Source organism: Ptychodera flava, chromosome 15 (genome assembly GCF_041260155.1).
Source record: "Ptychodera flava strain L36383 chromosome 15, AS_Pfla_20210202, whole genome shotgun sequence".
Lineage (NCBI taxonomy): Eukaryota > Metazoa > Hemichordata > Enteropneusta > Ptychoderidae > Ptychodera > Ptychodera flava.
In genome coordinates, this window is record NC_091942.1 from 35,911,705 (window position 1) to 35,932,702 (window position 20,998).

A 20,998-nucleotide genomic window follows, 5' to 3' on the forward strand; every position below is an offset into this window, starting at 1 on the left:
GGAGACCCACTTGTAGAATTGAGTACAAAATTAATCTACAGATCTGTAGGGTATGAAAATATGAATAAAAATAATAGAACACATGTAAAGTCATACCATGATTAATCTACAGGTTTGCGACATCGTGTTTTTTTCAGGGATACTAACACATAATATTTCTTGGTGACGGTGGACCCGGCTTAGACGAAACGATTGAGGCACAAGGGAGCTGAACGTACACGACAAAGATGGAAGAAAAACAGACTTGTGTCATAAGCTAATACTTTGCCAATTCAAAATGTGGGTCATTCACATTTATTTTTGATATAGATGCCATGTAGCAATACAAAACATGTTAAAATTATGTAAACAAAGGCTTTCATAACCTATACGATCCCATCAAAGGACAAAAGGCTCTTGTGAGATCATACCAAAAGATTTCACTGGAGAGCATGGCATCAATCATGAATGTTACCGAAGGTTTACGATGAACCTCAAACAAGTTGCGGACAATCGTCAGAAGCTAGTATATCACGCACAATTTGGTCATTAGGACCCGGGGTGGACATGGTGATTGTAAAGCAGACTACATATTTTGTAACAAAGAAGGTCGTAGGAAAGTAAATAAAAGACTAAAGGCTCATGGACAACAGAGGAAATTTCAAAAATTGAGTGTAGTGTCTGGAGGAATGTTTTGATTCTGCAGAATAGAAAAGGGATGAAAAGCTTCTCACTAGAATCAGGGGGTCTGATTTGCTTGCACATGAGGCACGATATCATAAACGTTGTTCTAGGTATATACAAGATCGCATACCGTGTGGGAGCTCAGGTAGAGCAGAAATTGAAAAGCAGAAGGATCTTTAAAAGGCCTACAGGGAAACATTTTCAAAAGTATGTTATGTTATTTATACTGATATAATGCTGCTGACACCCCGTCCGGTCTATGTGTGCATGTATTGTTATGCGTCATATAAGTAAGTTTGGTGATTCTTGTGCAATGTTTAACAATTTGATTGATATGTTTGCCTTTGATACCGTATGTACACGAACACGTGTTGACTCATTCTATCAAGTTTAATAGTTATATCCATGCTGTGCTGTCCGCTACAGATGATAAGTGACATCATGCTCCATCAGCTGACAGTGACTTTTAGCGATATTAATGTATTTTCAGTATAATTGCTCTCCTTGTAAAATGCAGTTTATTGCTCTGCTTCCGAAATAATTCCAAATCGTTTCGAAATGTATGGTATTTAACTCTCCTACACTGCCGATATGTGTGTGGAATCGAATGTCGCTGTAATTACTTAACCTTAATCCGGACTCGCTAAAATTCATTCGTCAACAAAAATACTGTGTTGCGTTAGTAAGGGCAACACTTCTTACGTCAATAAACTCTTGGCAGGAGAAGAACAACAACCAAACAATACACTCGTTTTACTTCACAAAAAATGAAGATCTCAATATTACTTCGGAGAATATTGCCTCGATGTGTGGTGGTTTACGGTTTTATCGATTTGCGCCATTAGCTTACCTGTAAGTTCACGATGGCCAAGTAATAATTGACAACGTTCTACCTGATTTTTGATACTGCTGTCTCCAAATACATCTCGCAAACTCATAAGATGCGAATTTGAACGATAGATGCAATGAAGCCGATAAACACTCGTCTTTATAAAATGTTCATACTTCCTTGCTGAACAACACTCCTACAACATTTCCTAGAACTTCGAATCAAAACCGTATAGAGTAGATCACACATGTCACGACAAATTGCTCGTCATCAAGTGGAGTGGCTTTGGACGTTATAAACTAAGAATGGGGGACATGAGTGAAATATCTGATACCTAATATTTCGATGTAAATTGGGAATTGACGGAACCAAAATGGTCAAACTTCGTTAATTTGTATGTTTTCATATGTTAATCTCCGTAGGTGATAAAACTTTTCTAAAAAATTCTCTGGTCCTGGTCTAATGTTAGCTAGTTTGCTAATTTTGGAACATTGCTTTAATATATTATGCGATCGACTGATTACAGCAACTGATTACAACCCCTTGCAGGCAATTACTTATCATGGATGGCAAGGGCCCAGAATTATGTGCTGCGGTTAGGGAGTCTTCAGTAAGTACAGGGGGGTGGGTCGGGGGAATTTCGCGCACACCTGTTCCGTAAAATGTGACCCTTCCCCTATCCTCCTGTCTAAAATGTGACCCTCCCCCTTGTCCGACATTCTAAAACTTGACCCTTCCCCCAACCACTGCGGTATTCTCCCCACGAATAACTGAAACAGTATCAGTGAATTAATATAACAGTTGGTTCAATTGTTATGTTAGGGACAAATTACAGGGGGGAGGGCTGGTTGTTGTTTTTTGAGGGACAGTCGCAATTTATCACGCAAGAATTTTTGCATTTATGTACATTTGATAATTGATATACACTTTTCCAGCTGTTGCATATGTTTTTGTCGCTTGTCTTTTATCAGTTTTTACTGTTCAAGGTGTTTAATGTAGGAATATTCAGGATGTATTCAGGAAATATCACACGGACAATCAAAGTTTTGGCCATAAAATCAGCTTCTATCAAAAGTGACCCTCCCCCAAGATAGGTTTATAAAAAGTGTCCCTCCCCTTGAACTGTTTTCTAAAAAGAGACCCTCCCTCTAATTCCCCCGGCCCACCCCGCTGTAATTACTCAAGGCTCCCTTAGGATCTAAAGGTAATCTCTAGTAACATGCAAAGCCTTCAGTAGCAATCAGATCCCGTCACGTTCTCGTCATTGCTTTAGGAAATAGGGTTTATCATTTTAGAGGTCTTTCTGTGTTTGGGTCTACTGCGATAATATGACAGGGCCGCTTTGACAAAAAAAGACCAACTCTTTTTCCGCTCTTTTCACTCGGGAAAAGAGAATGATGACTCGTTAGTCATTACTTGCAGTTTTATGGCTCCTACAGATGATATTTATAATTTAATGCAGAATCGTGTGTCTGAAGTCCGCATGACAAATGATGACAAATCGGGCAATAGCTAACTTAGTAGAGTTTTCGTGTTGAAGTTTTGAAGTTTCGCAACAAAGACTTTTACCAGCTTACTTTTGACGGTGTCTAGGCTGAAAAAAATGACGCATATCTATAATGCAAGCGATAAGTACCTGAAGTAAGCGAGATGATACAATTCACAGCTTTACGCTTTACTTATGTAAAATAGAGACATTTGATTAAAGCAACGATTAATAAGCTGGCAGACAGTAAGTAAACTGGAATAGGCGCTCGTGGAATGTCAACATAGCTTCTTTAACACGTTAAAAGCATATTGATATCGATCTAAAATGCATGTACTTAATACCTTCAGCACTGTAGATTCATGGTATCATGAGGTCTCGCCATGCCGAGCGGAAAATGGATGTTACATGTTTGCAGATTCGTTTGTCGGTGTTCCGATGACAGAAAAGGGATTCACCCCTGAGCATTGCCAAATATTTTCGGCAATAAAAGATCGAGAAGCCATATCAAACGTCTTCAGAGATCACAATCGGTTTCCATTTCGGTAAAACGGCAAACAAACGATAAAGTGTAGGAGTTTCATTCAGCGTTTCTATTTTTTGCCATCGACATGCTATTTTTAATGACCGTATTACCTTTTTATAAAATATGTACCGCTGTGTATATTGAGATACATTTACAGGTTGATTCACATACTCTCTCTCTCTCTCTCTCTCTCTCTCTCTCTCTCTCTCTCTCTCTCTCTCTCTCTCACACACACACACACACACATAATATATATATATATATTGTATATATATAAACATTTTATATACATACATACATACGTATATATATGAATATATATATATATATATATATATATATATATATATATATATATATATATATATATATATATATATATATATATATATATATTCGTTCTCTAAGAAAAAGACGAAAAAGTAAAAGCTGAAAAACCGCGAAAGCGACGTCGTCATCAACTGTGGAAAAACTGCAAGCACACATCTAAAAAGAACAAACCGGCAGTTATGCTAAAAATTTCAAAGCACTCTGAGTGGTCACACACCATTTTAAAAGCATAAAACTATTGCATGATGGTCTACATACGTGCAAACACTTCGGCTCTTAGTTTTATTATGTAACTGGGACCACTCAAAAGGTAAGTAACAGCTTTCATTAAGTAGATAATCAACTTTGCCATTGCCAAGTCTTCATTCATGTATCGCACCTATTTCAAGTTACGGAACGACCATGAGATTTAGGAAGGAGTTGTCCAAAATGGAAAAAAATCGGAAGTGCTAAATTTTATTGTAGAGCTTTTCTGTTTTTGCAGAAAATATTCAAATAGCAATCGGCTGAAAAAATATGGGATTATCAGGAGTATACATACCACGCAAATTTCAAACAAATGTCAGAACAAAGTATGTCACTTTAACGAATTTGGTTCAAATTTGTTCCCAATGATACTTTTCAAGGCTGCGTTTTGGATCTCAAAATCGAAGCTATCAATTAAAGTCTCGCAAACTTCAAATCGAAAACCATGTACATTGAACCTCGATAACATGGAATCGGTACATGGAGACATCGATCCCGTATAGATTCACCGCAGTTCATCTTGCAGGCCCAAAGAAGACACTGAACAGCAGGTTTTATCAAGAATTTCTGTGGATTCGTTCTACAGTAATGGGCAAATGTTTGCTGCTGCAGGCAGACCACGGCAATCAACTGTGAAATTGTTAGATATATCAGACGAGTCGGGGAAATTTCACGATTGAACAATAACGCTTCAACCGCTCATGATTATAGGGTGCACCGATCAGTGATTATCTGATGACACCTAAATAACATCAAAGCAGAGAAAGCTTTTTCTGTGTCTTGGTTTGTTTTATTTGTGCCTTGTTCTTTCCATACTCTCTAAGGTTTATGGACACGGCCGTGTGTATGTGTGTGTGTGTGTGCGTGTGTGTGTTTCTGTGTGTCTCTGCCCGTCTGTCTGTCTGTCTGTCTGTCTGTCTGTATGTATTATGTATGTATGTATGTATGTATGTATGTATGTATGTATGTATGTCTGTATGTATGTATGTATATGTATATATGTGTGTGTGTGTGTGTGTGTGTGTGTGTGTGTGTGTGTGTGTGTGTGTAGATGACATATCTCTCCTAAATGATGGTGAAGAGTTTTGTAGATCGTATCATCAAATTTATCCTGCAGAGTTCAAGTTGAAATGTGAACATAATGGGCAACATGCTACATTTCTTGAATTGGACATATCCATAGTCGATGGAATATTTGTCTATAAAGTCTTTGACAAGAGCGACGATTTTAAGTTTTTCATGGTGAGAATGCCAGATCGCGAAAGTAACATCCCTTCATACATCTTTAATGGCACTATATTGCCAGAATATCTCCGCACTGCTTGTGCAATACTTCTAATAGAATACTTTCTTCCGAAAGTTGCCAGCCTGTACAACAGGATGCCGAAAAACATCAGACAGTTTCATAAAGCTATGTCAAGATATCTTCTACTTTTTGAAAAATTCAATACAACACCTAAAGACATCATACATAACATCAGACTCCGAATAACTTAAGGTGTGGTGGTACCTGATCAGTACTGCTTGGGGAGCCAAGGCAGTTGACTGTATTATTTTCAAATCCCCGAAACAGTCGCCTTGGTAAATAACTGATGAACACTTATGGAGCTTTTGATGATGTTCATTCTTTGCTACATGATAATTGTTATAAACTAATCCTGCTGATGTCATATCTTCATCATTCATCTGACACCATCTTAGAGAACACATAATGATCCACTCTTTGCATTTGCATGACGTTACTATACACTATTGCTGTACTTATTTCCTATTTCCGTCCGAGTGAATTGAGACTGTATGACTACTTCTGACTATATATATATATATATATATAAATATATATATATGTGTGTGTGTGTGTGTGTGTGTGTTATGTAATTAGATCAAGTGGAGATCAAAGCTTAGCCATCATTTAACTCATAGTTTCACTGATTTTACAGATTTCCAGATAAAAAGTAGATTCGATTGACTTTCTGATTGTCTATGTGATCTAATTTCTATAAAATATCACTGAGAACTGTAGTTAGACTATGTCTGTTTAATTTGAAAACATGACACGTTGTGTAAGTTTGTTGTCGTTCCCAGGTTGAACCTATTAAGTGCATCAAGTAAGATAGTTTTTTCAAAATTGATGCACGAGAGATAGCTCTCATACTCTTCCGAAGTTTTCTTCTTTTTGCTTTACAAACATGTTTCCTGCAATTGTATTCTCAAACTGTACATACAGAAACAAAAACGAATATTTTTTCAAAATTGCCATTTGATAGGGGGTATACCCCCCCCCCTTCATTCTCTCCCACAGAAACATCTCTTCTTTGTGTGTCTGAAAGTGGAACACATTAAAGCAATTTTCTATGTCAAATTGCACTTATTAAATAAAGGCATCAAAATTTCATAATGTCTTTCAAACTTGCCTCACGAGAGGAAGGATACCCCCTCTCGCACTCCCCCATGAAGGTACTCTTGTCGTTAAAAAGGGATCATATTTTGAGCGACTGACTTCCGCAGATTCTACCTGAGGGCATCTGAATTGGTCAATTTTTTTTAAACTGTCATCCGGCACAGGAAAGACCGGCTTCTAGAAAGTTCTCCCACCGAGCCGTTTCCCTTGCATTTTCTCTATCCACAATGTACATTTCTTTGCTGGGAAAAATATGTGTATTTTGCCTTCTATGAATTATAAGTATAAAATTACACATACACACTCACACACACACACACACACACACACACACACACACACTATATGTATATATATATATATGTATGTATGTATATATACGGAATTTGTCGTGCAAGCAACCAAATTAAACGTTCTATTGACTTATATGACTCACACCGAACACATAATTAACGATGTTAAATGTTATCATTCGCCATGGTCATTCTGATTGACAGAAATATAACGCCCTCGAGTCTGTGTCGCAACCTTCGATTGGTATCAGTGATTTCGTAAATCATAGTAATGCTACGTGTCTAATTGTCACCTCTGTACTGTACCTATTTGTCAATTTTATTTACAAAAGAAGAATGTAGTATTGCGTACTTACTATGAATATTTGTCTTAATTCAAATAAATTTGTGAACATTGATAAAACCGACAGATGAAACCGCTTCAGTATAATTAGTAAGGGTCACTCTGCAGGTGTCTGGTTGGCGAGTCATTGCATGAACTGTGATATATCTCCTTGGAGCTCCACAGGGATAATTCGTCAGGGCGGTAAAGAAAACTGACTGCCATTTAACAATTCAACGGACGAGTCTACTAAATGATATGAAGACTCGATAACTGATTTTCTATCAGCAATACATTGCATAGCGTTACCGATTTGTAAATGAAGGCTGGACCTTACAAGAATACGACACTGTTTGCACCAATCATAAAACCTTTTTCAGGATGCAGTATTTCTTTGTATTTCTTCGTAAAATATATATTTCACGTCGAGTTTTAAATGGACACCACAAATCAAGGACACAAAATAAGAAACAATAAGCACTAATTTTGTTTTGAGTCTATCGAAAACAGCAGTGTACAAACTTTACACGAAAAAACCACGGGTTTACTGTACTCTAATCGTGTAAGAAATTAATCTTGGTTTTTTTATAATGTAAGAAGTGTTTACAGTGGATAAGGTTACAATGGGAGATTGAAGGAAAATATAATAATCTTCTATATCATCATATTAGGTAAAAAGATGGAATTCGAATTGATCAAACAAAACTACTCGTACCAAATGTATTCCTATTCACACCATTATGTACAGCTACACCTCTTATTACGTGTCCGTTTTCAATACTACAGTAGTATGAGTGTGACTTTTTATTTTCGCAGCACACCTCCTCCGAGTTCTCTTTCGTAATTAATTTGCAAAAGTGTTCACCGGTTTAAAGTTTGGAACCGTGACAACTGTCGAATGGGAAAGTTTGAAAGCGCCGTCGACGCATGCGCTCGCTTTATAGCGCAGAGAGAGAATGGCGGTATCGTCAGCTACGGAGACAATGGCAAGTGATAGCAGAGAAACTTTTCAATTTTTCAGTGAAAAAATAGGATGATATGTGTTACAAAACGTATTAAGAGGTCGAGATGAGAAATAATGCCTTCCAAAGAAAATGCATTGTCATGTAGAGTGTACGTCCCACCCTTGTAATAAATAAAATTTCGGTGAAAAAAAGATATTTGGCATTTTTGCCGGTTGTCAATAAATTTTTTATGGTGCCAAATTAATATGTCACCGTCAAGATTCTTCAGAGCCCATAAATCTGGTGAAAAAGATCTCCGACACGCTTTTTAAGACGATATGACTATGCATATTATTAAGTTGAATTTTTGACCCGAAATCTTACAGTCTTCGCATGAAGGAGGAAAACATTAAGTGTCGATTTTCAGTTGTCATAGTAACAGCGCTTTCAAATTGGTAAACATACACAGTAGACGGTATGATAGCTACATAGAATATCACGCCCGGTATTAGAGTCAATGCTCTTGGGTATTTCAATGTGTGTGAATTTTTGTTGTTAATCGAACGGAAGCGCCGCCAGGAGCAATCGGGGCAGAAACTGCGCTACAGGAGAAAACGCACGCATTTATCTCTGCCCTGTGTTCTTTTTTTATCGCAAAGGGGGTCTGTTTGAACATAAGAAAATACCGTTGAATTTGTGAATGTCCCGTCCGTATGGGACATTGCCGTTTACTTCCGGAATAGATAATTGTCTATTGTTCTCCGAAAATCTCCCCGATCTCCGAGTCCCCATTTAGTTTCATGTCTATTGATTTTATCTGAACGATTAGCCATAAATTGCCAAATCTTACGGAGATCCACGCATACAACTTGTGCAAATTGGATTTTTCTTTTTACATCAACAGAGGCTATATAATAACAAAAAACTATGAAGTTTTGTTCATAAGCCGTCTCCACAAGGAATTTGTTGCACATGGGGTTCGAATGGAAAATACGTGTATTTACCCCATGCATCTATATCAACTGTTAAGGCCCATTAAAACACTTACTTCCCCGTTAAAGTTCAGTGTCCTGCTGGTTAATATGAATGCCTGTTAGGGTTGCATGACCAATGTATTCTAGATGCCATTGCAACATTCAGGGCCCATCATAGATGTAAACGTGATTCATTCTTTGTCCACCAGAAATGATTCATCATTACTGTGTGAGTTACACTCCAGTCGACGTCGAAGCCCATTGTAACTCTGTGGTGATTGGGTTATGGTCTACCGGTGATTGCCTCATTCAGTGATGGCTTCATCTAACGTTTGTGAAATATGGCTGGTGTCGATACAGTGCGCCCTCTTGACTGTCGATATCTACTTGGAGAGCGATGGAAACAACAGTTGGACTGGTACGAGAGAACATTGACCTGTGTAGGGGGTTATATCATGAACGTGAAGTTTTATATACGTGTTTTAAATGGCCATGTTCGGGGAGGGGGTTATTTCATCATTCAATTAATTAGGGAAGATAAAATGCAGGCCGAACAAACTCCTTTTTAAATTAAGCCTTGCTTATTCTCCTTTACGATGTTTATTTCTTTTACAGCCACTAAAATGCTAAAAATTACCAATTTGGAGAACGATCAGATTTTCCAATCCTGCCGAAACGGCCTGTAGAAGCTGTAGGCCTTAGGGAGCGTTCAGCTATTATGGCCGGGAGTGGGCCGCAAATTCTTCCCGTGCATTAGTCAATATAAGTGAACCCCCTACCCATTGCACCAAAAAATTGATGACCCCCTTTTAAGATGACAAAAATTTCATGACCCTGAACCCCCTCCCCTTGAGTAAAGCTGTACACACAAACACCTCTGGAGGGGGGCTATAGAATCCAATAAAAGATTCTCAGAATTTTTCAAATGACCGACCTTACAAACTCAAAATGTGATAACATTCAAATTTCCTCTTCTGACTTGCTATATTTTTGAAATTCCACCTCAAAGGGATTGGACAGAAATTAAAAGTGGATCGCAATTATTTTTTGCGCAAGCGTGGGTGTACAAAAATTTGATATTTGGAGTTAATTGATAATCAGTTGTTGATAATGTTGATTCACTAGTAGTCTATGAATCTATCCATACAAAAACAGCAATATCTATGCATTTATAGACATTTGATAACTGACATAAATGTACTTAATTGGAATAGGGTTGTTACAACTGGTATCTGTACAAAATTTTGACTTCGGAATTTCACCGACAATGTTCATCCGCTATACATGGGAGTCTATGATAAAACTGTGAATAATTTTTTTCCAATGAAAAACTTGCTATACTTGTACATATACAAACGTAGGATAATTAATAAAATTGTACTTGATTGGCATATGATGGTTACAGATGAATATTATGTGTACAAGAAATTTGAAATTTGAAATTTTCACCGAAAATGTTCATCCACTATACATGGGAGTCTATGAGAAAAGTATGAATACTTTTTTTACAATGCTAAACTAACTTATCTGTGCTTTTATAGGTGTTTGACAATTGATACAAATGTACTTGATTCAAATAGGGTATTTGAAAGTTCAGATGTAGACAACAATTATGATATTAGAATTTTACCTAAAAGTACATCCTTTTCATGGTATTAGTAGTCGACAGGTAACTGTTAAATATTTTCCCTGACAGAACTTGCTATATCTCTAATATGTAATTAATAGGAATTGTTCGTTGCCGTCAGTGAGGTCGATTTACAATCAGACGAGCCTCAGAGTTGCCAAGTGAAGATGTTCATGTGACAGATAATTATAATTTTGTTCAGATTTTCAGTTAATGACTTCAGAGAATGAAATCATGCAGCGAATCATTTTTATCATCCAGAATATATTTGAACAGTGATGCTGCTTTCTTGACGGGACTGATACTTATGAAAATTAAGTGACACCTGCCCCCCTCTGTGCTGTATGAAAAATACATGACCCTTCTCCCTTTGCAGTTTTCAAATTTAAGGTGACCCCCCTGGATTTTGCCTGCCCACCCCCGGCCGTAATAAGTGAACCCTCCCTAATGAGCGTATCTCTGAGTGGTTAATCTCTTTTCATGAATTTTCCTCTCATTGATATTGTGTATAAAGCTGAGCTCTCGTGTAGGCGGTTCGCGATCACACGCATCAACTCGACAGCATTTGCTGAAATCCATTCCTTCAATTTACCTTGTTGAGCTATCAATATGCCAAAATATAAAGGCCTAATACTACATGCTTTTATATGATTCATTTTGTAAAAAAATATTTGTAAATGGCGAATAGCCGCAGCCTGAACTGATTTACTGCTGTAACAGCGCCCTCTGTAGCACATCACGAATTATGCAGCGAACAGTAAAGATCTGAGTCACATCCCAGAATTTGAAAGTACAAGGACCTTGTTTACACCGACGGATGGCAATTGGTTGGTGCAGTCTAGCGTTCCGACAAATATTATTCTGGGGAATAAAGCATTACTATCATTAGATGCGTCACAGACATTCCTAGGCCGAGACGAATTTAAATGTTTAACTTCGCGGCACATAAAAATAATTAGTTTGCGATTTCTTTCGACACATGTACAGTGCAGCGGAAAATACCTGTGTATTGATGTTAACATGGTGAGACAGATTGGTTGGTTATCGTGTTTGGACCGAATACAACTCGCATTCTATCAGTAGTCTCACTTGTACTAACTGCCATTGGTGATGGACTAAGGTCAGGGTATTTGATTAGACTACGGTTATTAAAAATGGATTGACTTTGCCTTCACAAAATGAAGAAGTAGGGAGGTAAATATGCTAGAACCTTGAATTCAGGTCACGGTCAAATTAAACTTTCTATCATGATAGTATATAACAATAAAGAAATGTTTAAAGCGCCAGTATCCGCAACGAAGTCGTGTTCAATTCTGTTGTAGGCTTTAGTAGTTGTTCCCTGAAGCTGTTTTAAACTCTCTCTCTCTCTCTCTCTCTCTCTCTCTCTCTCTCTCTCTCTCTCTCTCTCTCTCTCTCTCTCTCTCTCTCTCTCTCTCTCTCTGTGGTGTCTTTAAACTGGGTAACTGAGCGAGATTAACTTAGAATATTGTCGTTTTCTTAAAATTGAATTATTATGTTTTAGTTACCAGTGAGTGCTCAAATCATGTGAGAAAAATTGATCTTCCCTGCTGTCTATTTTTGCAAAACATTGGATGAATATACATCACATCATTTTATTTTCAGTATCTCACATCATCGGTGAACGAGATTTCTCAAAAACTACCCATTAAATATTATTGGATATTTCGACAAGGATTGTCTAGAATGTGAGAACATATTTGTTGGGTGCTTAATTATGACCTCACAAAGGTTTCTCAAAGATCATGAAATTTGCATATTTCTCTGCGATTATGTACTCAATTTGATGAAAACATCTTTTCCTTTCGTCAAAGATTATTTCTCCGCGACCACTAGTTTGATCGCTCTCGAATTTGTTGGTTTATACAAGGTCCCTCATCCGTGGTTGATAGGAATTAGTCGACCCAGATGTGCTCAACTGACGTCAATATTTGCGTAAGTTTGGCTCGGTTTTCTTGTTTCTAAACAAGACATTTATTTATCTGAAATCGTTTGTCCAGTTGATTTTAATTTGATTTGTAGATTTCTAGGGATTACCTCGTTCACAGATTGATTGTACATCTTTTGTTGGGGTCAAAATGGACAACTTCTGCGTTGGAAACAGCATGTTTTAGATGTGAAAAAAAAGATTTGTAGATTAACTGGCATATTTTATAAGTTGAGGTTTGTATTTCCGCAAACAATTTTAGTTATGCTGTATAATGCCTTCATTTTACTTCACATTTCTTTTGGTCTAGAGGTATGGGGTAGTATGTTCAAATCATATTTTTCAGATATTCTGGTCATTCAAAAAAGAATCGTGCGTATTATATCAGGAAGTAGTTATGATGCTCATAGTGCCCCTTTATTCAAGAAACGTAAAATTCTTGATGTATATAAACAATGTAAGATCTAGGTCGTCATTCTCGTTTATGATGTACTTCATGGTAATCTTCCACGCACTTCAAATCATATTTTTCCTCGATTGATCATACATATAGTATTCGATCAAGATATAATTTTTTTTCCATCCACCGAAATGCAGAACCAGTTTAACTTTAATCTTTCAATCTGGTCTAAAACTCTCGCCTACTTTCAGAAATTCCATTTGTATGCAGTTTTACTTGTCATCATGTATTGTACAGAGTGACACGACTAATCAGTTTTATATATATACGTCTGATATATGAACGTCATGTGAAAAATATATGTCTGATATCTCTAAAGGCGCGCCAAAAATGCAACTAAATTATGAAATTCGTGGCTGATACTATGTATTTTAGACAAGTATGAGCTAATATTGAGATTCGAAAACACACTGACCCTGCCCCCCCCCCATTGGGCATTTCAAAAGCACGGTGACCTCCCCCCCTATGAATCCACCGCCCAAGGCTGAAGAAACTGGCCAGTCCATAAATCAGCAACAGAGATAATTGGTGATTTGTTCTCTTTTGATTTTTTCCAGGATGCAGTAAGCCACCAAGGTATAACAAGCAGGTGAACTTCAATATTGCATCAAAGTCACAAGATACTGTCTTACCCGACAACTGAGCTTGTCATGATACGCTTGGCACAGAATATCACTGAGGTTGTACATGCAGTTGTTGTAGTAAATACTTTAGTGAAAAAGAACAGTGACTCTACAGTTCAGTTCTACTCTGGAATATTTAAGCATTCGGTTTAAACAATCTACCAATTTTATCACTGTCAACCGTGACAATAAAAGTGTTTAAATTATCAGAAACTGAAGTGCCTAACTGTATCTTTGGTGTTTATGACAGTTGTGTATTACGAGTTACAAAACTGATACATCGCAAGATATTGTTGAGTGATCTACAGAAAGTCAGGAATTATTTATTTTTACACTTTAGTGATTAATCATAGTATGTCTTCTTGACTGTGCAGATACTTCATGTGACAATGTGCTTATACTTTTGTCAGAGCTGATCATGGATATCAGAAGCAGTGCAAGTGCGCCCTCTAATGACAATATAAGTTAGCAACTTTGTTTGTAGATCAAGTTTGACACAACTGACGATTTTGACCATTTGTTTGTACAGATTGAACATTGATTTTATAAACATTAAATTCAACTACTGATATTTCACATTTCCGGAAAAGAGTCATCAAAATGAGTCTGCATATATATCCCCAAAGGGTATCTTTGTCAATGCAATGGAATTCTCGTGAACTAAAGAGTCAACGGCCCACACGTCACGTTGTCCATGATGATGTTCAACTGCGTATATGTCTGCATTTGTTTACCTTGGGAATTCACCATGTGATGAAGTTAGGGGTATGTCTGTGTCAAGAGATGATTTTTATCACAATTTCTTTGCTGTTCCGTTGACAATACAGATTTTGCTAGGAAACCGGAGGCCAAGTTGTTTTAATTCATTAAAGGTATACAGTCAACTGTAATCTAAATATGCCCATATATGGTCAAAGGGGCGTTCCTTAGTATTCATAATGCCCATGTGAGGGCGCTGTTTTTAAAAAGCGCCCCCCGCTTAATCTCTGGTTGGTTAGATTTTCTCTTTCCATGGTAACTGTGGCAAAATTGGAACAGGTGACAGTATACCTTTAATGACAAGTGGTTGTATTCAGCGATGATTATATTGTACTCAGAGGTAATTTATGCCGATGACAGGTGATTGTACTTCGTTGATCGTTTGCATATTAGGAAGTGTGCACCTTGGTTCACAACTATTATCATATGTTGTTTGTGTACATGGTGTTTGACGTACAAAAGTCAGTGTTCCTGGATTTAGGTACTCACTCCTATCTACTCCAGCTGAAGGATCATCTTGCCGCTCAGCCCAGCAAAGTATTAATTTGAAAGAACGCTGTATTTGAACCAGCCAGCTTTCACACGTAAACCGAACACTGACGCTTCAAGTGTTGCAACGCGGCAGCCAGTTGAATGTGCATGCATCGAGTTTTCTACAGCTACATGACTTTCCGTGATTTTCTGTGCAGCAGTCTACAAGCAACAGAAGCAAGTTTCCTTTGCTAAGGTACTCGCCGATATTGCTGATATTCCAAGGACGAAAAGACTGTGCACTTCGCATAACTCTGAGTTGTGAGTACACCCCTGTCATCGCTGAGAGGCACAAATTGTTTTAGTTATTTTTGTGTGTAGTTCAACTTCTGTACTTGAAGTATTTTTTGTAATTTTATTTACTTAATATTATAGGTCTTTTGACAGATTCAAACATAGCCTACGTGTGTCTGTCTTTCTCTATACTCAATACTGAGACCCTTCCCGCACCTTTTCGGCCAGTTCGAAAATAAATCACAGAGTGGTTGACCATCTTGTGACAGTCTGAGAGACTTTGCATAGATAAAGCCATTGCCATAGCGACAATATCCAATTCTTAAAATTCCACAAAATGAAACAAAACTATCTTCATAGGGATGCAGATTGAAATGACTGTAAATATTGGATTAATTCATCTGCCTCCAAACACTTAACAACTGATACGGACTAGCATCATTTTAATGACAAGATGTACGGGTAAACCTAATTCAAGCGCCACGGGCCACGTGTCGCGTGCCAACATTCACGATTCACGTTTGGCAGTTTAAGCTAGAAACAGGTGATATATCAGTGTAAATGGATCGATAAAGTAAATTGTAGTGAAAATGTATCTGTTTCTAGTTTAAACTGCAGAATGTGAATAGTGAATCGCAGCACGTTGCTTAATTGCATTTATACTATCAAACAAGTTACTCTGATGTATGCAGGATATTGTTTCAAAGTATTTTATGTAAATCCATCTTATCACATTTTGTAATATATTCCCAAACTTTATAGGCCTACTTGAAGACAAAAAATACGAACATTGTCCAAATATCTCATGATATACTGATACACAGTCACTAGCACATCATTACTTTCCAGACTCCAACTGGTGAATGAATAGTTGACAGAAAATTGACTAGCTTGCTACCCATCAGTCAATGTCCCTCGTCAGAACGGAGTAGTACGAAAGATGCAGTTTACCTCATTGAACTTGACTGTCAAAGAGACTCGTCAGAATAGCTGAATTAAAAAGTACTTGTCCCATTGGTGTTCGTATTTGTTAATGCTGGTCGTTTAAATTTATGCAAATACAAAGTCAAAAAATCTTTGCAAACACTCCATAAAACACATATTTTCAAAACTTGGTGCTATTTTCCCCACTTTTCAAATTATGAAGTTGTATCTTGAACATTGACATGACATTTAATACACTTGGTCAACTTGAAAATTCTATTTTTGTGACCAACAGTGCTCTTTTCTACACTTGGTATCACCTCTTCAAACAGAATAAAGCCTCTGTTCGTATTCTGTTTTATATACCTTTCGGTCAATTCTGTTGCTTTTTATCACAATTCTATACACACATTTGTAAAAATTATAACCTCCCTCAAAAGAACAGATTGATTGTAAATTAGACCCGACCCCCCCAAAACAAACAAACAAACAAACAAACAAACAAACAAACAAACAAACAAACAAACAAACAAACCGATTTTGTGAAAGTCAACCTCCCCCGATTTCAACCGACCCACCCACCCCCGGTAAAAAATGAATGTTCCCTTAGTGTAATGAACAGTCGCTTATAATATTAGCAATCAAACAGAGAAGATTTTCAACTTTAAATTCGCGTTCTGAGGTACAATGTATCATTTATACCTGCCTGTGCGCACCTAGCACACGGTCCCGTTCATTTCTCAAGCTAGCTCCAAGTGCTCAAGCAGCGTCTCTAAAAGAATAAGTGATTTTTTCCCATGAATTACGTAAATTTCAGTTCTTATTCAGCTACATACCATTGTGTTCTCCAGAACAAAGTCATTTGACTACAAGACTTTTCATGTTGGATAAAAAACAGGTTTCCCTTGATAAAACATTATACACTGAGAGGTCAACTTCGTTTATGCCCTGTAAATTCACAATCTCTAATAGGAAATAAAACGGCGAAATGAAACTTACCAAATAAACGTCAAAGAGCAGTTTTTCAGTCGCTATAAAATGCGCTCCCAGCTAGGCTCCATGAAATTTTCAAATTGTAAAACTATTCTAAATTTCACTCATTTTTCAGCAACATGCTATTTGAACGCCACTAATTTAGTACTTACAGTTGAATTTGACCAAGACAATGCTTGCGTGTGCATCTGGATCCTACGCTACTATCTTGCGACGAGTGTATAACATTGTGTGGTTGTTATAGAGATGTCGTCAGCAGTTTGTAGAGCCTAAATCCTCAGTCACGTTCTTAAATTGATGCGGTAGCTTTTCCTGTTAAGGTATTAAATTACCTCTTCATCATTCAAAGCGGATTTTGTGGATTTTTGGTCCATGCCGCTGGGTAAATAATTCCCACTGAAGCGCCGCCAAACGACGATCTTGCAAATTCCAGGTACATTTTGCCAAAGAATATAAAAGTTGAGCTGGGTTACCTACCTCAAAGAGTATGTTTTTGAAAGATAAAAGTACAAGAATTACCTACAATTTATGAAAGTTTAAAAAAATTGACGATACGAGAAGATAGAAATATTTGGATGTGTTTTGGTACAATGAATATGCGAACATTTCATTTACTGCATCAACTTGAAATGAATGGTCTGTTAAGCTTATATTGATTTTATGAGTTCCTTGACGCTTGTATATTGTAAATATCGTTGACTAATTAGCTGCTTGTTAACATCGAAAAATGGCAGAAAACTCTTGCAGAAGTTCTCATCAATTTTCAAATCATACGTTTGACTTGATACACGGGTAAAAAAATTTTAGGATAACACCTAGACCGAACAAAGTAAACTCACCATTGTAGATGAAGATCTTCAACTGTGCAATCTATCTGTGCAAAGTGTATTTTACACTAATATGTATCATTGAATAATTTCGTCAATGGTAATGATGATTTTAAACTCTTTTATAGTTCGAAAATGATAGACAGACTTCAATGACATCATTGCTGTTGACATCTAATCCATTACTTTGATTGATGACACATTTTGTATCACTTCTTAAACTCGATGTTTCCGACACAGAGCAAACATTTATTGTCAAACTGAGAACTGAGTTGACCAGGATGTTTCTGTGAGTGCACGCGAATAAAAAACATAGCATCTATAAAACAAGAATACAATATCATCATAATATTGTTAATTGTAACATGTTTAAGTTATCTTTTATAGCATTGTAATCATTATGATTTATCTACTGAGACTTCATTGGTAGATGAAGTCATTGATGAAAGGGTCGCTACTCTAGAAAGCCCCTCAATGATTTTCGACAACGGCGCGCTCTCGCTTGGAGACAGCTACGAATCGACGGTAAGCTTATTGTGACTTTTCTCAATGAAAACTGCAAAAACGCGTTCTAAATATATTGCAAAGATAAACAAATGAAAACATTGTGCCATTGTGAATGATCGATAAATAGAACGAACGATCGAACAAACATATCTGAGCAATGACATCCTCGTCCAGTGCAACAATTGATTAATCACCAGATTATCTATTTGCACAATGTACGTGACATCGATGGAAGGAACGAGGCCGAGAATCTTCGCTCCCGACGTCATAGAAACTTCGGCGACGCGATCGTCGAATATGCGACTCCAGTTCGAAGCAAGTATTATCATATACCCATGCAGATATCGCTCCACCCTGGTGACGTTTCCCATAAAATATTAGTCGTGATGTATTTTACAGTAAACGTCGAGTTATGCACGATAAACTTCATCATATTCATGGAAGAGTGACGAGCTATGACGCAAATAGTTTTAAATAGGTTTACCGTGACTCCACTGAGGACGAAATATTAATTAGTTTGAACAATTCTTTCTCAACGCCCACTATTCAGTTTTCATTGGAATTCCCACCTCACTACAGCATAAACCATCAAACACAGTTTATCGCCTTCACCGTCTTTTTATAGTCTTTTCATGTTTATCAACATCTAACAGATCGGTGTTGTTGCTAGGGAAACATATAAAGGTATTTGCAGTGGTATTGACTGTTAATTTTGTACTGCATTTCATTATTTCCCTCATGTAAACTAGTGGTTGCTCGGGTCTTAACACTTTGACGTATCAATATGTAAGATAAGATAAACATATCGCAAAGCATTCAATGAATATTTCTGTTGATTGTTTCGTACTGAGATCGCTTTTTACGCAGTCACTTGTTTAATTTTTTTATTTCTTGAGCTGTGATTAAGACTAAACTCTTTCAAAACTGACACAGTAACAATACCCAGTGACCTACACAGGCACTTCCATTGCTTTGACGATATGATCATTATCATTAACAATAACATTGTCGTATGTATTGAGCCCCGATTACAGTAACTCATTGAGTAACTCGGCTGCTCATTAAAAGTGTAAATAATTAAATAAATGCAGTACGTTCATTAAAAGTTTAAATAAATAATATGATCAAATATGGTCATTTTATTTCATCTTTTCAATGTCTAGAGCCATAACTATTAATACTTACGTGGACCAATTTTTTCAAAGTAGATACAACTATATGACCTTATGTCGTACATGTGTATTTCAATGCGTTTTGTGATACAATCATACATAGCTGCCAGGCGCCCAATTTGTTTGGTTTTTTCACATCCAAAGTCATTTGATGGACATACTGATTTCGTTGAAAGTTGGTAATAGAACAATGTACATTACATTATTACAATATACATTGTGTCATGGTGCAATGCAATTCAGCTGCCAAGAGGGTCGTTATGTAGTGACTTTTTCAGGTACAGAGCCATCACAAAGATGTATGTGAACCAATGCATTTCATTCAAACTTGGTGCAAGGGCAATATACACTGACATATGCGTGTCAGTTTGTATCTCGATACCATCCAACATGGTTTCCAGGCGGCCATTTTGTTACGATTGTCTGGCAATCATAGCCAGTACCAGACATACTGAACAGAGTTAATCAAAAAGTTGCTATAAGGAAAATGTACAATGATATGCTCACGCATGTCAGGTTTTGGTCATGATCCAATCCGGTTGGGATACCAGTTGGTCATGTTGTTACGATTTTTTTCATGTCCACAGGTATTGCTAACATAAGACGTGCCAATGGCCTGATTACTTTCACACTTTCTACAAGGCCCGCAAAACAACAGTTTTAACCATGCTGTCTGTAACAAGCTTTGTTGCAAAATATCCTATCTTTTAAATACAACTTAAAAATGAAGTTTGAACTTTTTACGTTTTGGTACTTTTTAAAGTCCAGCACTGCTTCCTTCTATCATTCTTTCAGAATTTAATGTAATAATTAAGTTCATTACCCTTATTAACATACAAATGTACAGACAGATATTGGCTTTTGTACATTCTGCATACAGAAGTTACGGGGTAAAAAGAAAACAGAAAAATACCACTATGCTAGTCAAGATTCCGTTTCCTTGATTCAATAATTGCTAAATTCAGTAAACAATATAAGGGGACGATAACTGAATCAAATACACATGCTTGTTTCTTAGATGATCACGATGTGTATGTGTACGAAAAACTGATTTTTGTACTTTTCCGTGAGGGCGCCATTTTACGAGTGCGGTACCCGTTTATTATTTAACCTCTTATAACATGTAGGCATTGTCCAAATCAGCGAACAGTGATACTTCTATACACATCCTTCAGTTTAGCACCTTTACATGAACCAAATTTGGTATGAAAATAAAATCATGAAAATAATGCATGTAATTCACAGCTATTGTAGCTTTAACAGGAACATATGTGTCAAAACATGTCACAGGTGTATATTTATAGCCAAATAACCTAATCAAACAAACAAAAAACAAACAAACAAAATAATTTCAATGAATATTCTAAGAAATGTTTTGAGGC